The sequence below is a fragment of the Cupressus sempervirens genome, chromosome 10 (genome assembly GCF_028749045.1).
Source record: "Cupressus sempervirens isolate cs-2001-9-10 chromosome 10, ASM2874904v1, whole genome shotgun sequence".
Taxonomy (NCBI): domain Eukaryota; kingdom Viridiplantae; phylum Streptophyta; class Pinopsida; order Cupressales; family Cupressaceae; genus Cupressus; species Cupressus sempervirens.
This window is the reverse complement of record NC_143127.1, coordinates 388,075,248-388,094,651: the sequence shown is the minus strand read 5'-3', so window position 1 is coordinate 388,094,651 and position 19,404 is coordinate 388,075,248. Positions and strand designations below refer to the sequence as shown.

Genomic DNA, 19,404 nt, shown 5'->3' with positions numbered 1-19,404 from the left:
TTGCCCTTGACAAAGAAAAGATATATGAAGACTTGCAAGAACTGTACAGACATGTCTTTTCTGCTTATGAGCAGAGGACAAAAGAGATAATTGACATGCAAAACAGAATAAATTTGTTAGAAGGGAGAATATCTGAGTTAGAAGCTGTCAAAGTCCCTACTATTGCTGAGCCATCTGCAAGGAGTGAGTAAGAGCCATCCAAACAGTTGAGCATCGTACCATTTTCTCAACTAGCTTAGTTACAACAAACCAAAATTAAAAGGAGCAAAAAGGATGCTGCATTATCAAAACAAGTGGTGGATTTAAAGATGCAATTAGAAAGTAGTCAAGACAAACATGATTGTGATAGAGAAATCATAGTCAAAACTACATTGATGGTGCTACATGAGAAGATAGACACAAAATTATTTAATCTCTATGAAGCATGTAAGATATAATACTTGGCAATTAGCAAGTTGGAAGATGACAAACATTGGTTAAGCCCACCTATCAAAAATGGATTACCCAAGTGCAAAAAATGAAGAAGGTGGAACTATGTGCAAGGATAGACCCTAATGCTTTCCAAAATGCTATGCCAATTGCTAAAATTGTCAAGTCCTTAAAGAATTTTTCAATGTTACAAGAACATATTGAAAATGGATTCATGGAATCAAAAGATGCCATAGAGAGTTACCAAGACACCTTGGTCTCACCAATTCTAGATATGAGTAAGAATATCAAAGAATTTACTAACTGGAAAGCAGAGGCTATTACTGAGGTAAGTAATATGGTGAAAATTATACCAAAGGATATGAATATGACACTTTTCCAAGAATGTATATCTAAATTAGTAAATTCTAGCACCTTCTATGAGAATTTTGAGAAGGAGATTACTCAGGCTACAGTAAAGTACAATTCCTACAGAGAGGTGGCAGATCAGATCCTCGAGCATGCATGGCCAACAAGTGAAGAATATCATGAATGGGTAAAGAAATATCATCCTGATGATGTATCAAATCACGAGGACCCACTAGACTAACAAATTATGAAATCAATTTCCTTATTTATAAAGAATATTCTGTATAAAGGTGGTTGTGTCTCGCCTGTCACATCAAGACAATTTGTAATTTTAGGAAATTGATTGTATACTGATGTAAGTCATGTTTTAGTTGTAACAAGTTAAATTGTCAAATCAATAGATGACATGTGTCTCTTTTGTGCCTGAAGCTTGTTTGCAACTCACCAATATAGTGAGTTCCCAAGGCTTTCAAAGGGTCCGAGAATCTTTTTTTGTTGAACTAGTCTTGTTCAAATTTTTGAGTCAGTCCATGTATATTATATGATCATTTTTGAAAGTTAGAAATAAAAACTGGTTAACAGTACTGAGTCTAGTTGAGCATTCATGCAAGAAACTGATATTGAATTGTATATTTTCAAAGAAGATAATACAAAGGCATTAATAGAATGAATTTTCAATCTGAATCTTGTCTCTTCTGTGTAACTTTTAATTTTTTGAGATTTGATAGCAAAGTTTATTGAGTTCCAGTTATAGTTCTTTCTAGAAGTGTATTTCAATCTGTGTTTTGCTGATAATCCCATGGATTATGTAAATGCTTAATGTGGGTTGAGAGAATTACTGGTTATCATAAGAAGATTTTGATGAGAATGAGATTTCTGATTGAGTATTGATTTCTTTTCACAAAGTGTAGAGATGGATCTTGTAAGTATATGTCAGTTTTCTGTGAGTTAGCAGCCCAATGGATAAAGCGCTAGCCATCACCAAAGTGGATATAACTTGGAAGTTCATATGGTGTATCAATTTATAAAATCAGATTTTATTTTTGTTTTGTTGAAAGCCTGAAAGTAAGCCTGTACTTGATTCATGGAGTCTTTGAGCTCTTGATAATCCTAGAATTAGAAGAAAATGAGGCAGTTATCTGTTATATTGGGATTCATATTAAGATTTGAAAATTGGAGAGAGAAAGTGAATTCCTAGGTAAACCCACCTGAATTTTGCAAAGTTCAAAGTGGAGAAGACATTACAGAGTCTTGCCAGTTGGTCCTTTTAATTTGTTTCTCAAAATGCCCATTATGGTTTCTAGCTAACTCTTAGGTATTCTCATCTTTTAAAAGGTAGTTTAAATTCGGTCAAATCAGAAGCCGATACTGGTCACAAATCTTCATCTAACAAATTGTTACTCAAGAACTCATTCTTCTTTAACTTGTTCATCAAACCTATCACTGCGTCACCAGTCACCTTTCCATCCTAGAACTGCTTTACCTATAATGATAATGAGTTTCTATCATAATCACGTCAACTTCATTGACTTCTTCACTCCATCCTGCAATTACTCCTCTATTAAACATAGATTTAACAAACCAATCAAATCACCTATCGATTTTCACTAACTATTCTAGTAGTTGCAATGTTAATTCACCAATCACCTTTAATCTTTACTTCAGCAGCAGTGGTCACCATATGCACTTCGAGAGACATTCCTACTGATCACACCCACCGAAACTTACTACAACACTCTACTCTTCATAATTATGCTTGACAACATATTAGGAAAACTAGGTCAATAGTTGACATCAATGAGAACACAATAACTGATTATCATGCAATCCAATATGTACCATTACATTACTAACATCACTAGTCATCACACCATCAGTTATATCAGTAGTGTCAATAATCTCCCCCTTCGGCATTGATGACATCACCTACTACATTTCTCTTTTCAATGTGCACTAACCTTTTCAGCAATAATCAACACTAGAAACAAAATGTTTCGATTTTTGTCTTTCATAACTTCATCAAATGCTCCCCCTTCCACTAAACTTATCTCCCCTTACATACTCCCCCTTCCACTGAACTTATCTCCTCTTACATACATTCTCTCCCTTTTTCTGTACATTCTTCTCCTCAACTTGATCAATACATTCTCTCCCCCTTTGACAACAATGCCAAAGGTGTCAATATACACCTATCGTCTGTTCTACAAATCTTGACTTACCAATACTTACTACAACTGCAATTGCTTCCCCTAAGGAGTAGCCTCCAAACATCAATTCAAAGCATAAAGATAGTCAATGAGTACACTTGAATTGATGCAACTGCATTTTCTTCTAATTCAACTCAGTTAAGAGAATGACCCATAACCTACCCCTTAGATACTCAAAACATATCCTTAGACAATGGCCAGGTTACACATACTCCAACCTTACTTCCTTTGCTTGAACATGTTCTCTAAGAAAATGATACTTGATGGCTATGTGCTTGGCCTTAGAGTGCATCACTAGGTTCATTGAGATGTTAATGGCACTTGTGTTATCACAGTAGATAAACACTGGTTCAGTTCTCTCCTCCTGAATTCCTTCAAGAATCTGCTTGAACCATATAACCTACGTGCAATTAATTGCAGCAGCCACATACGCAGCTTGAATTGTTAATTGAGATACACAAATATGTTTCTTGCTTGTCCATGACACAAGCCTATCACCGAAAAAGAAAGCTCCTCCACTTGTGCTCTTCTGATCATCTACTTTATCTGCCCAATCAACATCAGTAAGTGCATTCAATTTGAAATCACCTTTGTGTCCATATCATAGACCATAACCTTCACTCCCCTTGAGATATCTAATAGATTCTCTTAACTGCAATTAAATGTGATTCTTTGGGGTTAGAGGAAAATCTAGTCACTAACCCAACTACTTGAGCTATATTTGCTCTAATGTGCACAACATATTGTAGCTTACTGATCATAGATGCGTATAGTGTCTCATCCACAGTTTTAGAATCATCTTCCTCCAACATTTTACAACCTATTGCCATTGAGGTACTAACAGGTTTTGAGTCCTGACCCAAATGTCTTCAATATCTCTCTCATGTACTTAGTCTAACTTATGTAGATGTCATCTTTGAGTTGATATATCTGCAATCCTATAAAGAACTTGATCTCACCGTTCATAGACATCTCAAATTCTTTCTTCATTTCTTCTAAAAATGCAACACTCATTCCATCATTTCCTCTAAAAATGCTATCATCTAAAAATGTTTTTGCAATTAACATCTTGTCATCACCTTCGGCCTTCAGGGTACACATTGTTAGAACTTAGTATCACTTGTTCTTGTGAACCCAATCTTGATTAAGTATGAATACAACCTTTCATACCATACCCTCAGTGTCGTTTCAGTCCATACAATGCTTTTTGTAGTTTGCTCACCATGCTTTTGCCTTTTGGATTAGCAAATCCTTCTAGTTGTTCTATGTATAATTCTTCTAAGATCCCACTCAAAAATGTTGACTTAACATCCATTTGATAAACTTTGAATTTTTTGTTAGCAGCGAATGCAAGAACTCTTACCCCTTTAAGTTTGGTCACAGGTACAAATGTTTCTCCATAGTTTAGGCCTTCTTCTTGCACATATCTTTTGCAAAGTAGTCTTGTTTTGTTTCTGACCACCTCACCTGTCTCATCCATCTTGTTTCTGAAAACCCATTTGATGTCAATCACATTCTTGTCCACTAGTTTGGGCACTAATGTCCAGGTTTGGTTCTTCTCAATCTGTTCCAATTCCTCTTTCATGGCTTTTACCCAATCTTCATCCTTTAATGCATCCTTTACTGTTTTTTATTTAACCTGAGATAGCAAACAAGTACTTTCTCATCTTGTGTTTCTTCTTGTCAATATACCAGCATTTTTATCACCAATGATTTGATTTAGGGAGTGATTCAGCTTGACATACATTTGAAACACTAGTTCTCCGCTAGGAGCTTCTTCAAATGCTTGGACCGGTTCCCGCGCATTCACGTGTTCTTCCATCAGTTCTGCTGGAACATTCTGATTAACCAGTTACATGTAGACAAATCCACAATAATCTTTTGGTTCCCTTTTGCTAGATTCATCGTTTTTTCTCTGAATATTCGTCAATCCTGACATTTGCACTTTCTACCATCTTGTTTGTTCTCTTAATGAAACACTTGTATGCTTTGCTATTGGTGGAATAACATAAGAATATTCCTTCATCACTTCTTGAATCAAACTTACCCGAATGATCATCTCTCTTTATATAGCATCTACTTCCGAATACTTGGAAATAACTCACATAGGGTGATCGGCCATACCACAATTCATAGGGTGTTCAATGTGTAGATTGTAGTACTCAACGCTTCTTTCCATAAAGTCTAAGCAATACCTTTATGCAACATTAATGTTCTTGCATAGTCAATGATTGGCATGTTATTTCTTTCAAGAATAACATTCTACTAAGGTGTCATGGGAGCTGACATTTGCCTTATGATTCCTTGTTCTTCACAGTATACATACATGCACATACATTATCAATACAATCAGTTATCCTTGTATCTAACCAAAGCTACTATATATCAACAGTAAACACCTAATTTGTGTACAGTTCAAGAATTATTTTTACCCCTTTTAGTGTATTTGCATGGTAGCACCTCATATGGCACTTATGGGTGTCTAAATTCAGATATGGGTACTCCATTGCTTTCATCTTGCTTAAAATCGGGGCTGGTCCTTATTCTCGGTGTGCTCCTCTATTTTTTATCCAATACCACAGTTCATTCCACTCATCTAGGCCCTATAGCTCTATTTGTGGCCTTTGTGATCTGCCCTGACTTCGGAGTTGTAATTGTAAATCTTGCAAATGCCTTATTCCTCTGGTACCCAATTCAAATCTTGGGCACATTCTCCTAGGTATAGAACAGCCATTGGCATTTTGTCCCTCTCTACCAGGATTTTAGGGGGAAATTTTGTCCCATACTTGGCTTGCTAAATTTTAACTCCTCAAAATGATGTGGGATATATATAAACTCTCTATCCCTCCTCATTTTGGAATCCATTATTAGCATGCTATTATCGAGATCTAGTTCTCAAGTGCAAGGAAGGAAATCAAGAAAATCAAGAACCATTAAGTTCAAGCATTCATTCCTCTCAAGCAATCAAGGCTTTTTCTTCCATAGATCTAGCTTCTTCACCCCATTGGAGGCTAAGCAAAGGATTTTAATATCAAGGAAGAAGATTCACATCCATTCACCTTCATTCAACTCTTCTCTCTCTTCTCCTCAATCAAACATTGGGGCAAATTACGACATGTGTTTCATCAGGTTTTGTCTTTCATGATTTTCTCAAACTTTATCATTCATGAATTTGATCCGTTATTTTTCCATGCCAAACTTGAAAATGAACACAAACCCAATTATACGCACACACAAAAGCATGTGTTTAGCTATCCAGCACCAGTTCTCAGTGGAGAATACAAACAAATGCAGATTCACAAAAGAAGGCTTGATAAAGCAAGCACTCCCATAAGATATATTACAATCTGAATTGAAGGATTGGGCACTTCACTAGAACAAGTTTCAGCCAAGCTTCTGCAAATGAATAAAGTTACCTGCAGTGCAAAGAAATGCAAATGCAAATAACTCTTTGAACTTACATTTAGCCCTTCTTTGTATCATGATTCAAACATTGCCATAGCCACAAGAGATCCAGAACCCATTGTGGCAAAAGGTAGAGTATCTGTTGATCCATGAGGATATACCTGCATCCCAAAGAAAAAAAATTCCAAAGAATATTTCTTTTAACTCATGCTCAGAATGAAAATGCAATATATATCAAAGAATGGCAATTACAAATTTTGATTGTGTATAAGCTGCCTACCATATGTAAGTTTGGTCCAGTATTATCTACCCCACCAAGCACTACAGCTGCACTCACGTAACCTTGGTAGCTACAACGAAGGCAGTAAAACTGTTAAAGCAACCATAAAGACAGAATAAAATACTTTAGTCCTGAAAAGCAATGTCAATGAAAAGTAAAACAAACAAAAATGGATACATGTTAAGAATATGGAAAATCACCCGAATAGATGGGATTTCAGAATAGTGAGGGCACAAACAACCTGTGATTCTCGACCAGTTGCATAACGATGCAGTTCCAGTTGGGAGCTAACCATATCTGCCAACAAAAAGAGAAAATGTTAACTCATCATAACCACAAGAAGCATTTCCAAGTGGAATGGAAAAATTAAGTAGCCTCCAAGTACTGAAAACTCATTCATAGTGGGAGCTCCAGCCATGAAATGAGTACTGATACAACTATTCTCTGAAGAATAATAAAGAAATAGAAATAAAAGCTGTTACTGCTTCTGTATCTGCAGCAGTTCCAGCACCACAGCAGTATATATTTGGTGCAATATAGTGTATCTTTTCACAGTTCTTATCACACACTATTGGACCTTCAGTGGCTCTCGTGTCTGCCCCAAGTATGACTCCATCCTAAGTTGGAAACATTCTAGTTTAGTAAGGCGATTTTTATATTGCAATTTGTGTACAAACTCTGCTCATACAAACACCAATGTGAGATCAACACAAGCTCCTTGCAAGCACACACAATAGAAACCTACAATAGAAGACCCACAGTTACAAATTATAAATCCACCTCTAGTTATCACAACCACAGAAAATGACAACAATAGAAGACCTGGAGTCACAACTTAGATATCCACTTTAACATTTTGTTAAGATCAAGACTTTTTAAAAAATACAATGCAACTGAGTGGCATCAGATATCAGTACAAAAGAAATTAAGTCTAAGAAAAGTCTAAAGCATGTGGGACATTTTTATTTAAGGTAAAAACACTTATGAAACAAGATAAAAATCTAAGTTACCGATTTGGATGTGGATGCTGGATGCGGGAAAAAAAAATCTGGGTATGGATGCGTTTGGAAACGATATATATATAGGAATTGGAAAATCCAGATGAAGATCTAATCAAACAAATCTGGCTAGTCTAAACAGTCCACAACTGGTCAGAATTAAACCAAATCTGCTTGGATTGGTAATCATGTCAGATGAAGATCTTGTGCTTCTGCATCCACTGTTTCCCAGCAAGTATTGGTTACCTAGGATGCATATAAGAGCTTGAGAGAATGGATATTCTACTCTAATAGTGATTCATATTGCAAGTTTGTTGACAACTGTCAACAACTGATCCTAATGAATGTGAACATGATGTAGTCGTAAGTTGAACAACTAATGTCCTTACTGTCTTTAACAATGATGAAGTGATTGGAAAACAAGGTCGTTTATGATCCTAAAGTGTCAAAGTGTATGGACAATAAAATTTTGTGTGTTCTAAGTGCTGTAAGAGAAAAAATATATTTAAAAACATCTTTCTTTCTTATCTGGGCGACCGTTTCTTACACAAGCCTGTGGATGGCATCCGAGTGGCCTGGGTGGCACCCACAGGGCATCCATCCACCTCCACATACCCGTATGAATCCACTTCCGTATCCAGGGCTACAGGGCACGAATCAGTATCAATGATAACTTAATTGCCGATTCAAAAGCGGATGTGAGAAGCCAGTGCAGGATGTGAGTTTTTTTTTTTTTGGGGGGGGGAGGGGGGGGATGCGGATGCATATGGATGCTTGTGTGTGTGTGGATTATCATATATATAATATATGTATGTGTAAGACATAATATATTTATTAAATTTAAATTAAATACTAGATTTGTTCGATTTTACATGTAGTTTAAAATCTAAATTAAATATTTTGAAATAAGAAAATTCAAATTATAATGTTAATATAAATTATATAAAATATAATAAACTGATAGAAAATGTTAAAGTTAATAGCAATTTAGTTTAATTAAAATAATATTCAATATATCATATATGTTATGTTTTAAATATGTATTATTAAACATTTATAATAGTTGAAGTTTATAAATGAAGAAAAATGTTAACAAAATAAAATAATAGATCATATATGCTAAGTTAACGATTAAATGTTAAATTTTTTAAAAATAATTTAATACACCAAGATAATATGATATTAGGAACATACATGAGAATTCAAATTACTTAATAAACGTTAGAAATAAATAAATAAGAAAGAGGAGCTTAAAAAAATTCCGGAGGTTTGCTTGGTTGTGGAAGTTGAGAGAAAAGGCAGGCGAGAGCTGGAAGAAAAGGCAGACAGAAGGTGCAACATAGACACTGGCAACAGATGACAAGACGGAGCCCGTGCAGAAGTGAGAGATTTGGTTTTGCAGCTCACGAAAAATATCAATGGACGGGCAAAAATGGGATTAATGCCTTGTTCATTTTCTTCTGCTGTAAATTTGCATGGGTTTATAAGGAAAAACACCTCAAAATGCTTTCCAAAAACCCTTTGAATCCTACAGCAACGCATCCTGTGTGCACCACAGCACATCCGCTTCTGCAGGCATCTGCTTCCGCATTCCAGGGATAGGCAGGCACATTGGTATCTAAGCTTTAAAGTTAATGCAACTCACTCTTTCACTCTTCTCCACCACTACTAAATGTAGCACATCCTTTATTCAAATCACATAATACAGCTGGTAATTACCTTCAAGCAACAAAAATAAATTGTGAAAAAAATAGAAAAAACAAAGATTCCTTAACAGACAGGGGAATGACAGAACTAACCTTGAAAAAAAGACCAACAATCGTTGTTCCTGTTTTGCGAAACTTGGGCACTTCAACACCTTTCTTAATAAGCATTTCATTTCTTTTACACAAATCAAAAGAGAATCCACCTTTAACGGGGATGTCAATTTGACTGCTTGCCATAACTTGACACATTCAAAGAAACCCCTGCCAAACACTACCAGAAAAATCAAAATGGTGATCTCTTCAAAGTTCCTAATATAAAATTTATTTCTTAATTTTCCACATTTTTAAAAAATTTTGAAGAATATTTCAAGTGTCATCCTGTATTGTTAAGAAGCAACTACATAAGGGGAGTTAGAGTGGCTTTAGCATCATTCCTTTGAATCTATTCAGAAGTTAATAATTTATTATTTGATTGACAGTCAGGGAGTACAGAATGTTAAGATTAAAGTAGGAGGAATAATAGCTCTTTTCTGGCGGTCTATGGTTTAGTGGGTCATTGTTTGTTCGTTTATTTTCAGCATCTCAAAGATTTCATAAGTATTCACCAACTTAAATAGGTTGAATGGCACAAGCTACACAGAATGGAAAAGGATATAGTGGAAGATGGAAAACGACCAACTATACCTAGTGATACTACAGATAAAGGCCACATTGGATTTGAAATATCAAAAAGCACTCACAATTTTTCAATGCTCTTGCACATAAGAGCCATATTTTCACACACTCATCAACAACTAGTTGAGAGACATGGCACACACTCAATGGTTTGAATGACAAGCAGGCACAAAAACATGCAGATTGATCTAGTGCTAGATTTTACAATCAAAAATTGCAAAAAGAGAAGATTAGTGAATATTTCTGCTGCGCCGAACAGAAAACATCCCTTAGTTTTTTATCTCTGATGAGCAAATTGAATAAGTATGGGAAAACAAACTATTGAGACTCATCAAAACTTTGTAATTCTTTAGCTTGATGTTGATAAATTTTGTACATGAATCTGGTGTAAGGCCATTTTGTGCACATAAAATGTCAGAGTAGAATTTTGAATAAGAATGGGAAAACAATCTATTGAGACTCATCACAACTTTGTAATCCTTTTGGTTGGGATTGATAAATTTTGTACATGAATCTGGTGTAAGGCCATTTTGTGCACATAAAATGTTAGAGTAGGTTTCTGGTGGATATTCATATCATGAAGAAGCCTCATAATATTGCATTCTTTCTAAGTAATTCTGTGCTTTTTCAACTAGCTCCAGAAGTATTCATATAGAATATTCCAATAGAAAACGTTTGTTACACAAATAGAAACTAGATGAGAGTTCCACTGATACAGAATCATCATGTACAGTATTGTGTTGGCAAATTCAATAAAGGTTACAACAAAATTGGCTAAAAACAACGGCATCTAACTCTTCCATAAAGAGTCTTTAAATGTAGTTTAGGAAATCTATCCATAATGTAATCTAAAATATGCTGCAAACTCTCTTTTGATTAGTCCTTTAAATTTCTCTATCACAAAGAGATCCATGATATATTGAGCAGAATAGCATTTGATATTTAGTCATGAAGAATGAAATATCTGCCTTAAAAATAGTGCATTATTCCATTCTCATCATATCCAACTATAAGGAACAGCTAAAAATGAAGATTAAGTCATCAAATCGGCCCTAAAAATAATGGATTGTTCCATTCTCATCATATCCAACTTTAGGGACCAACTAGAAACGAAGATTGTTCTCAATGGTTTAGTAGAGATAATCTGTAAGATTATTAAACATTTCCAAATATAAGATGCAAAGCATCTATAAAGTAATTGAACACAAAGCCAGATTCCTTTCATAAGTAAGAAGCTAACCAGATGCACAGGGAAATAATCATTAATACATTCAAAACACAGAGGTTGAGACTCGGTGAACTTGCATTATTTTGTATTAAAAGGATAAAAAATATCTATGGGGGGTGCAGAGGGGGAGGGGGAGCCGATGGTGCTCACCATTCTAGTTGAGGACCTACTAGAATAAGATTGTAGTGATGATCTAAATTGTCACCACTATTTAAAGAATCAAAAGACTGAAAATCCCAGAGGTAACATCACCCATGTACCACTGATAAATAGTTAAAAACTAATACCAACACACAGAGCTAGGCAAAGACCACTCAAAATGGACAGGAACATAACTACAGTGATTCTATAAAACCATAAAGCCTGCAGGACTCAAATCATGTTTGAGCGCACTATATGAGTTAATCAACCTGTTATCCTATGCTGCAATAATTTACACAAATTCATCAGTGAATTATAAACAGCCTAACTCTAATTTAAACTACAAGTTTTTTCTTTCTACTTATAAAATATCATCTTTTGCAGATAATACAAAATGCACGACACGATTCTAAGCATGCTGATAGCACTTTTGTATGGATAATGGTATAATATTAAATATCGAGTTGCTCACTAAAACCTCTATGCTATACCAGTTTTCATTATTGTTGGGGATTATGATGATATAGGAACCAAAGTAGTAAGTTTTGCAGCACCTGACTGCTTCAAAAAATCTCATTTTCAGCTTCAGTCTTTCAGATATACTGATTATAATCCCATAAAAAATTGAGATGTAATACAGGAATTTATACAAATCAAATAAAAGGTGACAACTTAAGCCTAACCCAGACGAAAAGAACAAATGTGTTTGCTTATGGATTTAATGCAGATCACTTCCAACAAAATTAAGCAAAGCCAAAAGAATGTTGAACCTAATTAAATTTTTTAAGAGACCACTTCATACAGGATGTAGAATAAATTAAGGTACAAATATTTAAAATTTTACGCCTAAGACAGAAAACCCTCTCCCAAAAGCAGAAAAGGCCATTATGATGAGAGAATCCATGTGATGTGTTCCCCTTTGGCGACCTCCTCCTTCATCCTCCTATGCAAATTTTAGGTGTTACCTAAAAGGTAACTCCTAATGAAATTAGATTTTGAAATACCCTAAGAGGTTCCAGTATGAATGTCCTTACAAGAAACTGTAAGAAACTCAGTGTGGTTTCTAGTAATGTAGCCAAAGCTTTAGCTATCAAATATTTTAGTATGGGCATGGACTCCATGATCAAGGTGAAAAGATAAATGGCTCCTCAAAAAAAGGCTAGTTATATGAGGGGCACGCCAAATCCATAGAATAGATGTCTTCTAGCATCCAAATTTGGTAACATCTTTTTCAACCATGTAAAAATGTCTGCCACTGAATGCATTCAATAAATATCCTAACTTGGTCAAATAACTCCAAGTCGATATTGTTATTCTAGAAGAAACTGAATCCTTATTCTTCAATTGACCCTGAAAACCTTAGGTTAGATATCACATCTGAGGATCTAACCAATGATTAGGCTTAAGTATTGAAGAGGAAATGTGTATTATTATTGTAATTGGTCATAGCTAAGTTTGTTGTCTGCTATATAGTGGTATTTGGTCTTACTTATGGTTGTCCCTTTCCCCATTCTTCTTGCATTCTCCCATGAGTTTACTCTTCCATTTTGCATAATTAAGCCATGAAAACTCTTGCATTAGAAGTTATTTGTTCCACCTGTTTCACTTAAATGCTCCATGTTGACTCTCACATTTATCAGTGTCTGGTAGTTTATTGCATCTTGTCAACATCATCTTTTCTATTTATCATAGACCTCTATTACAGAGGCAAATGGTGTAAATGATTCTCGACAAATAAGAGGTCCCTAACTTTTGCAGAAAAAGTGACTGGAAAGCCTATTCGTTCTGTGAGGGTGTATCCTCAGTGATCTGTTTCATTTGCAAAATGTCCTCCAGGGGCTGGGTGAGTTTCAATTTCAAGCTTATATAAGAACTTGTGCATGGGTCTAATATGAATGTGCAGGAAAGAGTTCAAGAGATTTGAGTTAGCCTAGTTTGCATTTCACGATGAAGGAGTGAAGTGAGAGTATTTTATTTAGCTAAATAAGTCTTAAAATGTTTAGATATGCATCAGTGACTTAGAACTATCTTCCATCTCATGCTAAAGTGATTAGGATGCTTTTGTAAATAAAGCTGATTTTTGGAAGATCATATTTTTAGCTGAATTAGTGTAAAGATGGGAGCAAGATTGATGATTGTAAAGGCTTCACAAAAAAAATTGAAGGACTGCGAAACTAAAGTTATAAGCAGTTTTGAGTTGTATCACTTAAGGAGATTTCCTTTTAAGTTTTTCAAAGGGATGGAAAACAGATTTAAAGGTGTCATTACTTGTATGTGTTTCCACATTTTGAAGTTTTCATTCGTGTGTGATTTAAGCTAAGTTACCAGATTCGTCCCTTTCTAGGCAAACTCGACATTCGATTCACAGGAAAGTCGAAGTTGATCCCGGTTCTGTTCACATTCGTTAATTGCCTGATGAATTCGCTGCAGATTCTTCATTTCGCATCCTAGACGAATGTTGGAGGATTTACAGCGAACTTAGGAGTTGACAGAAGAGCCCGGGCAGAATGCCACCAAATTTGGGCAGACAACAAAAAAAGAGTTGACTTTTTAATGCTTTAAAAAGGCGTTTGCTATTTTATAATAATCTATTTCATCTCCAAAATGACGCCAACCCTAAAACAATGGCCGCACTCCCTCATTTGATGACAGTTTCTCATAACGCAACCTGTATCCGCACTTCCTCATTACGCCTGTCTCTGTTTATAGTTGTTTGTGTTTGCAGGAGCTTTGCGTTTACAGCTATTTGTGTTCGTGTTGGAGCTTTGCATTTACATTTTGCAGCTGTTTGTGTTCACTCATTCGCCTTCATTCCAGACTCAGAGGCACCAATTACTCTTAAGTCTTGAGGCTGAGGAAGCAGTTTATGTGTGATAGCATCATGATTCATAGCTAATAACAAAGGCGACGATTTCTTTTGCAACTCTAGAGATTTAAAAAAGGTAGAAAAAATTGCATGCAACTTATTAAAACATCAGAGTTTGATAGTCGATACCACTCTTAGGTTCTAATTTCTTTAATCAAACTGGTAATCAAATTTGAGATCATTCTGAACTTACTAATAAATGCTAAGTATCTATTATAGACTATTACACTTTGACAGTTTGTATACATATTTAGCTTTATTCATTTTTTTTTTTTTTAATTTATTTGTTGTATTTTTTTTGTAGATTCTATCATGGTTGCAAGTGCATCTATTGCCAATAACCCCAATTTCAAACTCGACAGATGTTCCCCACTTTGGAGACATGCAAATGATTCGATCGATGCTAGGTGCAAGAGGTTATGTGTGGATTTGTAGCCACTGTAGAGAGGAATTTAGTAGCTCTTAGAGTAAAGTAATAGCACATTTGTGCTTTATTCCTCAGAAAGGCATCAAATTTTGTACTGGGAAGCCAAGAGTAAACGGAGTGCTACCTAAAACTTTCCTTCCAAATCACATCGTAAACAAATATATTCAAGAACAAAAGCAAGCAGAGGAAGCTGCTAGGAGGGCAAATTCTTCACATCCGTTGGAAAGTGGTAGGCCTTTAAAAAAAGTAAAAGCATCATCTATGTCTTCAACTACCACTCCTAGTGAGCCACATGTAGAGGACCATCCATTCTTGTGTCCTCCTCAACAACAAATTGTAAGTAAGAGAGTAGAGCGACCCTTGGAATCATCATTCCAAAATGAAGCTAGAGACATTGTTGATCAAGCCATAGCCAAATGCTTTTATGCAAATCGATTATCATTTAATGTTGTTCGCTCACTGTATTGGCAATACATGGTGAGGGAAATTAATGAGGCTCCAAAAGGGTTCAAGGGCCCTGGATATGAGAAAGTACACACCACTTTATTGGATGATGAGGTGGCCCGTGTAGAGAATGCAATGTTGCCCATCAAGGATGCATGGATCGAAATAGGTGTGACCATAGTATTAGATGGATGGAAACATGCAAGGAACCGTCCTTTGGTGAATGTTCTTGCAGTGTCTACAAGAGGTGCAATGTTTCTAAAAGTTGTGGATTGTGAAGGAGAGGTAAAGGATGGTCCTTTCATTGCAAACATCTTGATCCAAGCTATCGAGCAAGTTGGCCCTCATAATGTTGTTCAAGTAATAACTGACAACGTGAAGAATTGTAGGGTTGTCGGCTTATTGATTGAGGAGCGGTATGAACACATTTTTTGGACACCTTGTGCTATGCACTCACTCAACCTAATGCTGCAGAAAATTGGCATTAAGGTTCAGTGGATAAAAAAAATGTATAAAGAGGCATAAGAGATCCAAATGTTTGTCATGAACCACCATATGACGCAAGCCATATTCAACAATTCTCGAAATTGGAGCTCTTGAAGGTAAGTTGAATTGTTTAAAATTTAAACATGTTTTAGAAATCTAGCCACTTTAGTAAACTTTCTATGTTTTCAAATTTTTAATCTATTACTATTTTGATTTTAAAATAGGTTGTTGAGACCCGCTTTGTCTCCAACACCATTGTTTTGAGGCGCCTTATCAAGGTTAAAGATGCATTGACTAGAATGGTAACTAGTGCTAATTGGAGCATATGGAGGCAATCTAATAGTGATAAAGCAACTACCATAAGGGGATTGATACTAAATGAATCTTGATGGGATCGTGTTGAGTAACTTCTGAAGATCACCAAGCCTATATTGAGCATGATTCGATACACTGACATGGATAGGCCTTGCTTGGGTGAGGTATATGATGGCATTGACTCCATCATTGAGGACATTAGAAATATCATAAATGAGAAAGAGCAAGATCCTAATGAAAAGTTCTTCAAGGAGCTACAGTTAATCATGATAGAGAGATGGAACAAAATGACTACCCCTTTGCATCTAATTGCCTTTGCATTGAGCCCTAGGTTCTATAGCCAATCGGTCCTCAAGGGGAGTGCCACTAGAGTTCCCCCATACAGAGATCCTAAAGTTGCTCAAGGGTACAAGGCAGCCCTTCAAAGACTCTTTCCTGAGCACCTACAACCTACAGTGAGGTCTAAATTTATGAGTTTTGTGAGCACCAATGATTGTGGTCTTGATGCTTTTGAAGACAAGAACAATGCTGATGCTCATAAATGGTGGTACTTCCATGGGCAAAAATACCAACACTTGCAGCCCATTGCCATCAAAATTTTATCACAAGTTAGTTTTTTAATCTTAAGATTCTAATTACTAGTTTCTTGTTGGTAAATATTTAAAACTCTAATTTCTAGTTTTTTGTTGGTAAATTTGCAAATCTTGATACGTTGCTAGTTCATCATCATCTGAGAGGAATTGGACCACATACTCCTCCATCCACTCGATAAAACACAACCGACTAAACTCCAAGAAAGCAAATAACTTGGTGTTTGTGCATTCAAACTTGAGGCTCACAACTCACAAATAGAATACGTACAAAAAGGGGGAGGCAAAACAATGGGATATGGAACCAAAGGCCGCGGAGTTGGAAGTCCACTTTCATGCACTTGCAATTGAAGATGGTGATCCTGAGATACATAGTATTGATGGAGCTGTCCTGAGACTATAGCTCAAACTGCTGACACTAGTGGCATTAATTGTGCTTCCCATCAGCAACTGCCTAATGATGATGAATTCTTTGATGATTTTTGATGATACATTGGCATTTGATCACATATGAGTCTATGACTGATTACTGATTACTGATTAGTAATGTTAAGATTGTTGCTTTAAAGACTAAAGTTTTGAACAGAAACATTCATATGGTGGTATATTTTGACATTTCGTCATGCCATTCGAACAAATCATTAATATATGTGGTGGTTGAATTTGCTAAATTGTTTTAGATTAGCATAGTGGTGTATGAACTGGTATGCTGCAGCATATTTTTACACACACACACATATATATATATTGAATAAAAAGAAATTCTTATATGGACGAACCCGAACCTATAAAATTTTGATCGAATTTCAAACCCAAATGTCGAACCCGCATCCGAACCAGCAACTTAGGATTTAAGCAATGTTATTTAGCATTGGGACATAATCAACGGGTATTTTGAAAATTCTTCATTGTGAAGAGCTAGGAATCTCCACAAAACCATCCTTTTTAAGGCAGAATAGAGATATCCACTTAAGAACAAAAAAATCATCCATTAATGAAGACAGACCATAACTTGCACACATTGTGCCATGTTGCAATGGACTTTGATGTTCAAGGTTTGTCTATTTTTTCCTCAAACCTATTAATTCGATAGGCCATCACCATAATTGTGACATCATCAAGTCATCCCGTGCACAAGAAAGACGGATTTGGGACAAATGCAAGCTAGTGCTCATTAAACCTGAACACTGCCCATGCCTACAATTGCACCTCTTTATGTCAGAATGATTGGAGTGTTGATTTAAATTCTACAAAAGCTATTCCTCCAAGGAGTTGAACAGTGTTGAGCCTGTCCACTATATGCATCTTTGTAAAGATATCTTGCTCAACCAAAGAATAAGTGGCCTTCGCAACTCAGGCAAAGTTCAGGACATTCACCACATTCTTGTTTGCAAGTTAAAGACATGCGTCAAAGACTGGATCATTCTTATTGATTACCTATTTTATTTTATTTTAAATATTTGAATATACATTATGTTATAAGTACACAAATACAACCATACCGAGGGAAGAAAAAAGCTGCAATATCAGTGTACCCATCTCTAAACCAACAAGTCAGGGTTTGTTATAAGGCAATTATTATGATAGGCCTTATGACATGAGTTTGTGGAAGTATCATCCTCAACTATGCGTTGATCTAGGGTATTTACATTAATTCTAGTGATAGGCGTATATTCATTATATAATAATGATTCATGTGAATCGTAATTATGCAATGATTCCAATTCATCGATCCTTCTAAATTATTGTGGCTTCCGGTTACTGACACGTTGCTGGTAACTAGACTTGGATGGATTATGCCCATTAGAATTCTCAATGAACACAGAATTTTGACCTCGTCTGAATTTTCAATGTTCTCGTCCTTCTTGTCGGAGCGTTCCTTCAATTTTATATCGATTTCATACTTGTTCATGAATTTGTTCTCATCATTATCTGAGCAGCTTTGCGAATTCTAGTCATCATGTGGATGCAACTTTCGACATTGATTCATGGCTCCCGAGCAAGAACTAACATATTCTTGATGTGTTGTTATAACTAATACTTTTCTCCTTTATAAACTAAAATGACCCAACAGAAAAATTTCTTCCAAAACGGGACGAAAAATAAGAAATAACACGTTGTAGAATACCACAATGGTTACATACCTGAGAATGAAAGATAAACTAACTGAGCTTACATACAGGACCCTGAGCTTTGAACCACCTGCAAATGAAAAGCTTCGAAACAGGGGAGTGAAGTATTTCGGAAAGATCGATTAAAAGGTATGTTAAATTTAAACGTACGATTTGTTAAACCCGATTGATTTATAATTTATGAGCTTACGAAAGAGCTAGGTAACCCTGGGGTCCCATGGGGGCTTGGGCTCTTTATTTAAGGAGCTGGAGGTCCCATGATAATATTTTTGGGGGGCTAAAGTTTAATTTCGAATATTTTCCTATTAACTAGGAGCCCCTACTTTTTAGTTGAGCGATGCAAAAGGGGGGCTGGAAATAGCCCTTACTGTTTAGGGGAGAATTTTGCCACTGGGCAAGAACCTACCTTTCATTTTCCCTCCAAATTGAAATCATCCTACCAAAAATTCTAAAAACAACAATTTATATTTTTAATATTTCCTTCAATTTAGGAGCTAATTTTTTTAAGCAAATTTAAATCTCATGCCCATGAGACCGCTCCCCTTTAAATGTTCCTAAAAAAGTTCAGTGGCACTCGCTCTATTTTTAAGCAAGCGGGTGGCCATGGGACCCTAGCCAAGCATGTGCCTCAAGAAACGATAGCAGCTAAAATTAAAATATTTCTAATATTTAAAATATATAATAGAATATCACAAATGATACATGATAAATAGTTTTTGATAAAGTG

The 19,404-nt window shown here is 35.7% G+C and overlaps 1 pseudogene across 1 annotated transcript in view; it reads right to left on the bottom strand.

Annotated features, from left to right (window-relative positions):
- The window catches only part of LOC149534293 (proteasome subunit beta type-7-B-like), a 49,491-nt pseudogene extending 30,668 nt beyond the window's left edge, over positions 1-18,823 (bottom strand). The window contains exons 1-6 of the transcript XR_016356735.1: positions 18,690-18,823; positions 9,467-9,644; positions 7,148-7,286; positions 6,870-6,969; positions 6,670-6,739; positions 6,446-6,550 (exon numbers count right to left, since the gene is read on the bottom strand). The product of XR_016356735.1 is annotated as a proteasome subunit beta type-7-B-like (transcript). The remainder of the gene's footprint in view (positions 1-6,445; positions 6,551-6,669; positions 6,740-6,869; positions 6,970-7,147; positions 7,287-9,466; positions 9,645-18,689) is intronic.
- Between the last annotated feature and the right edge of the window lie 581 nt (positions 18,824-19,404).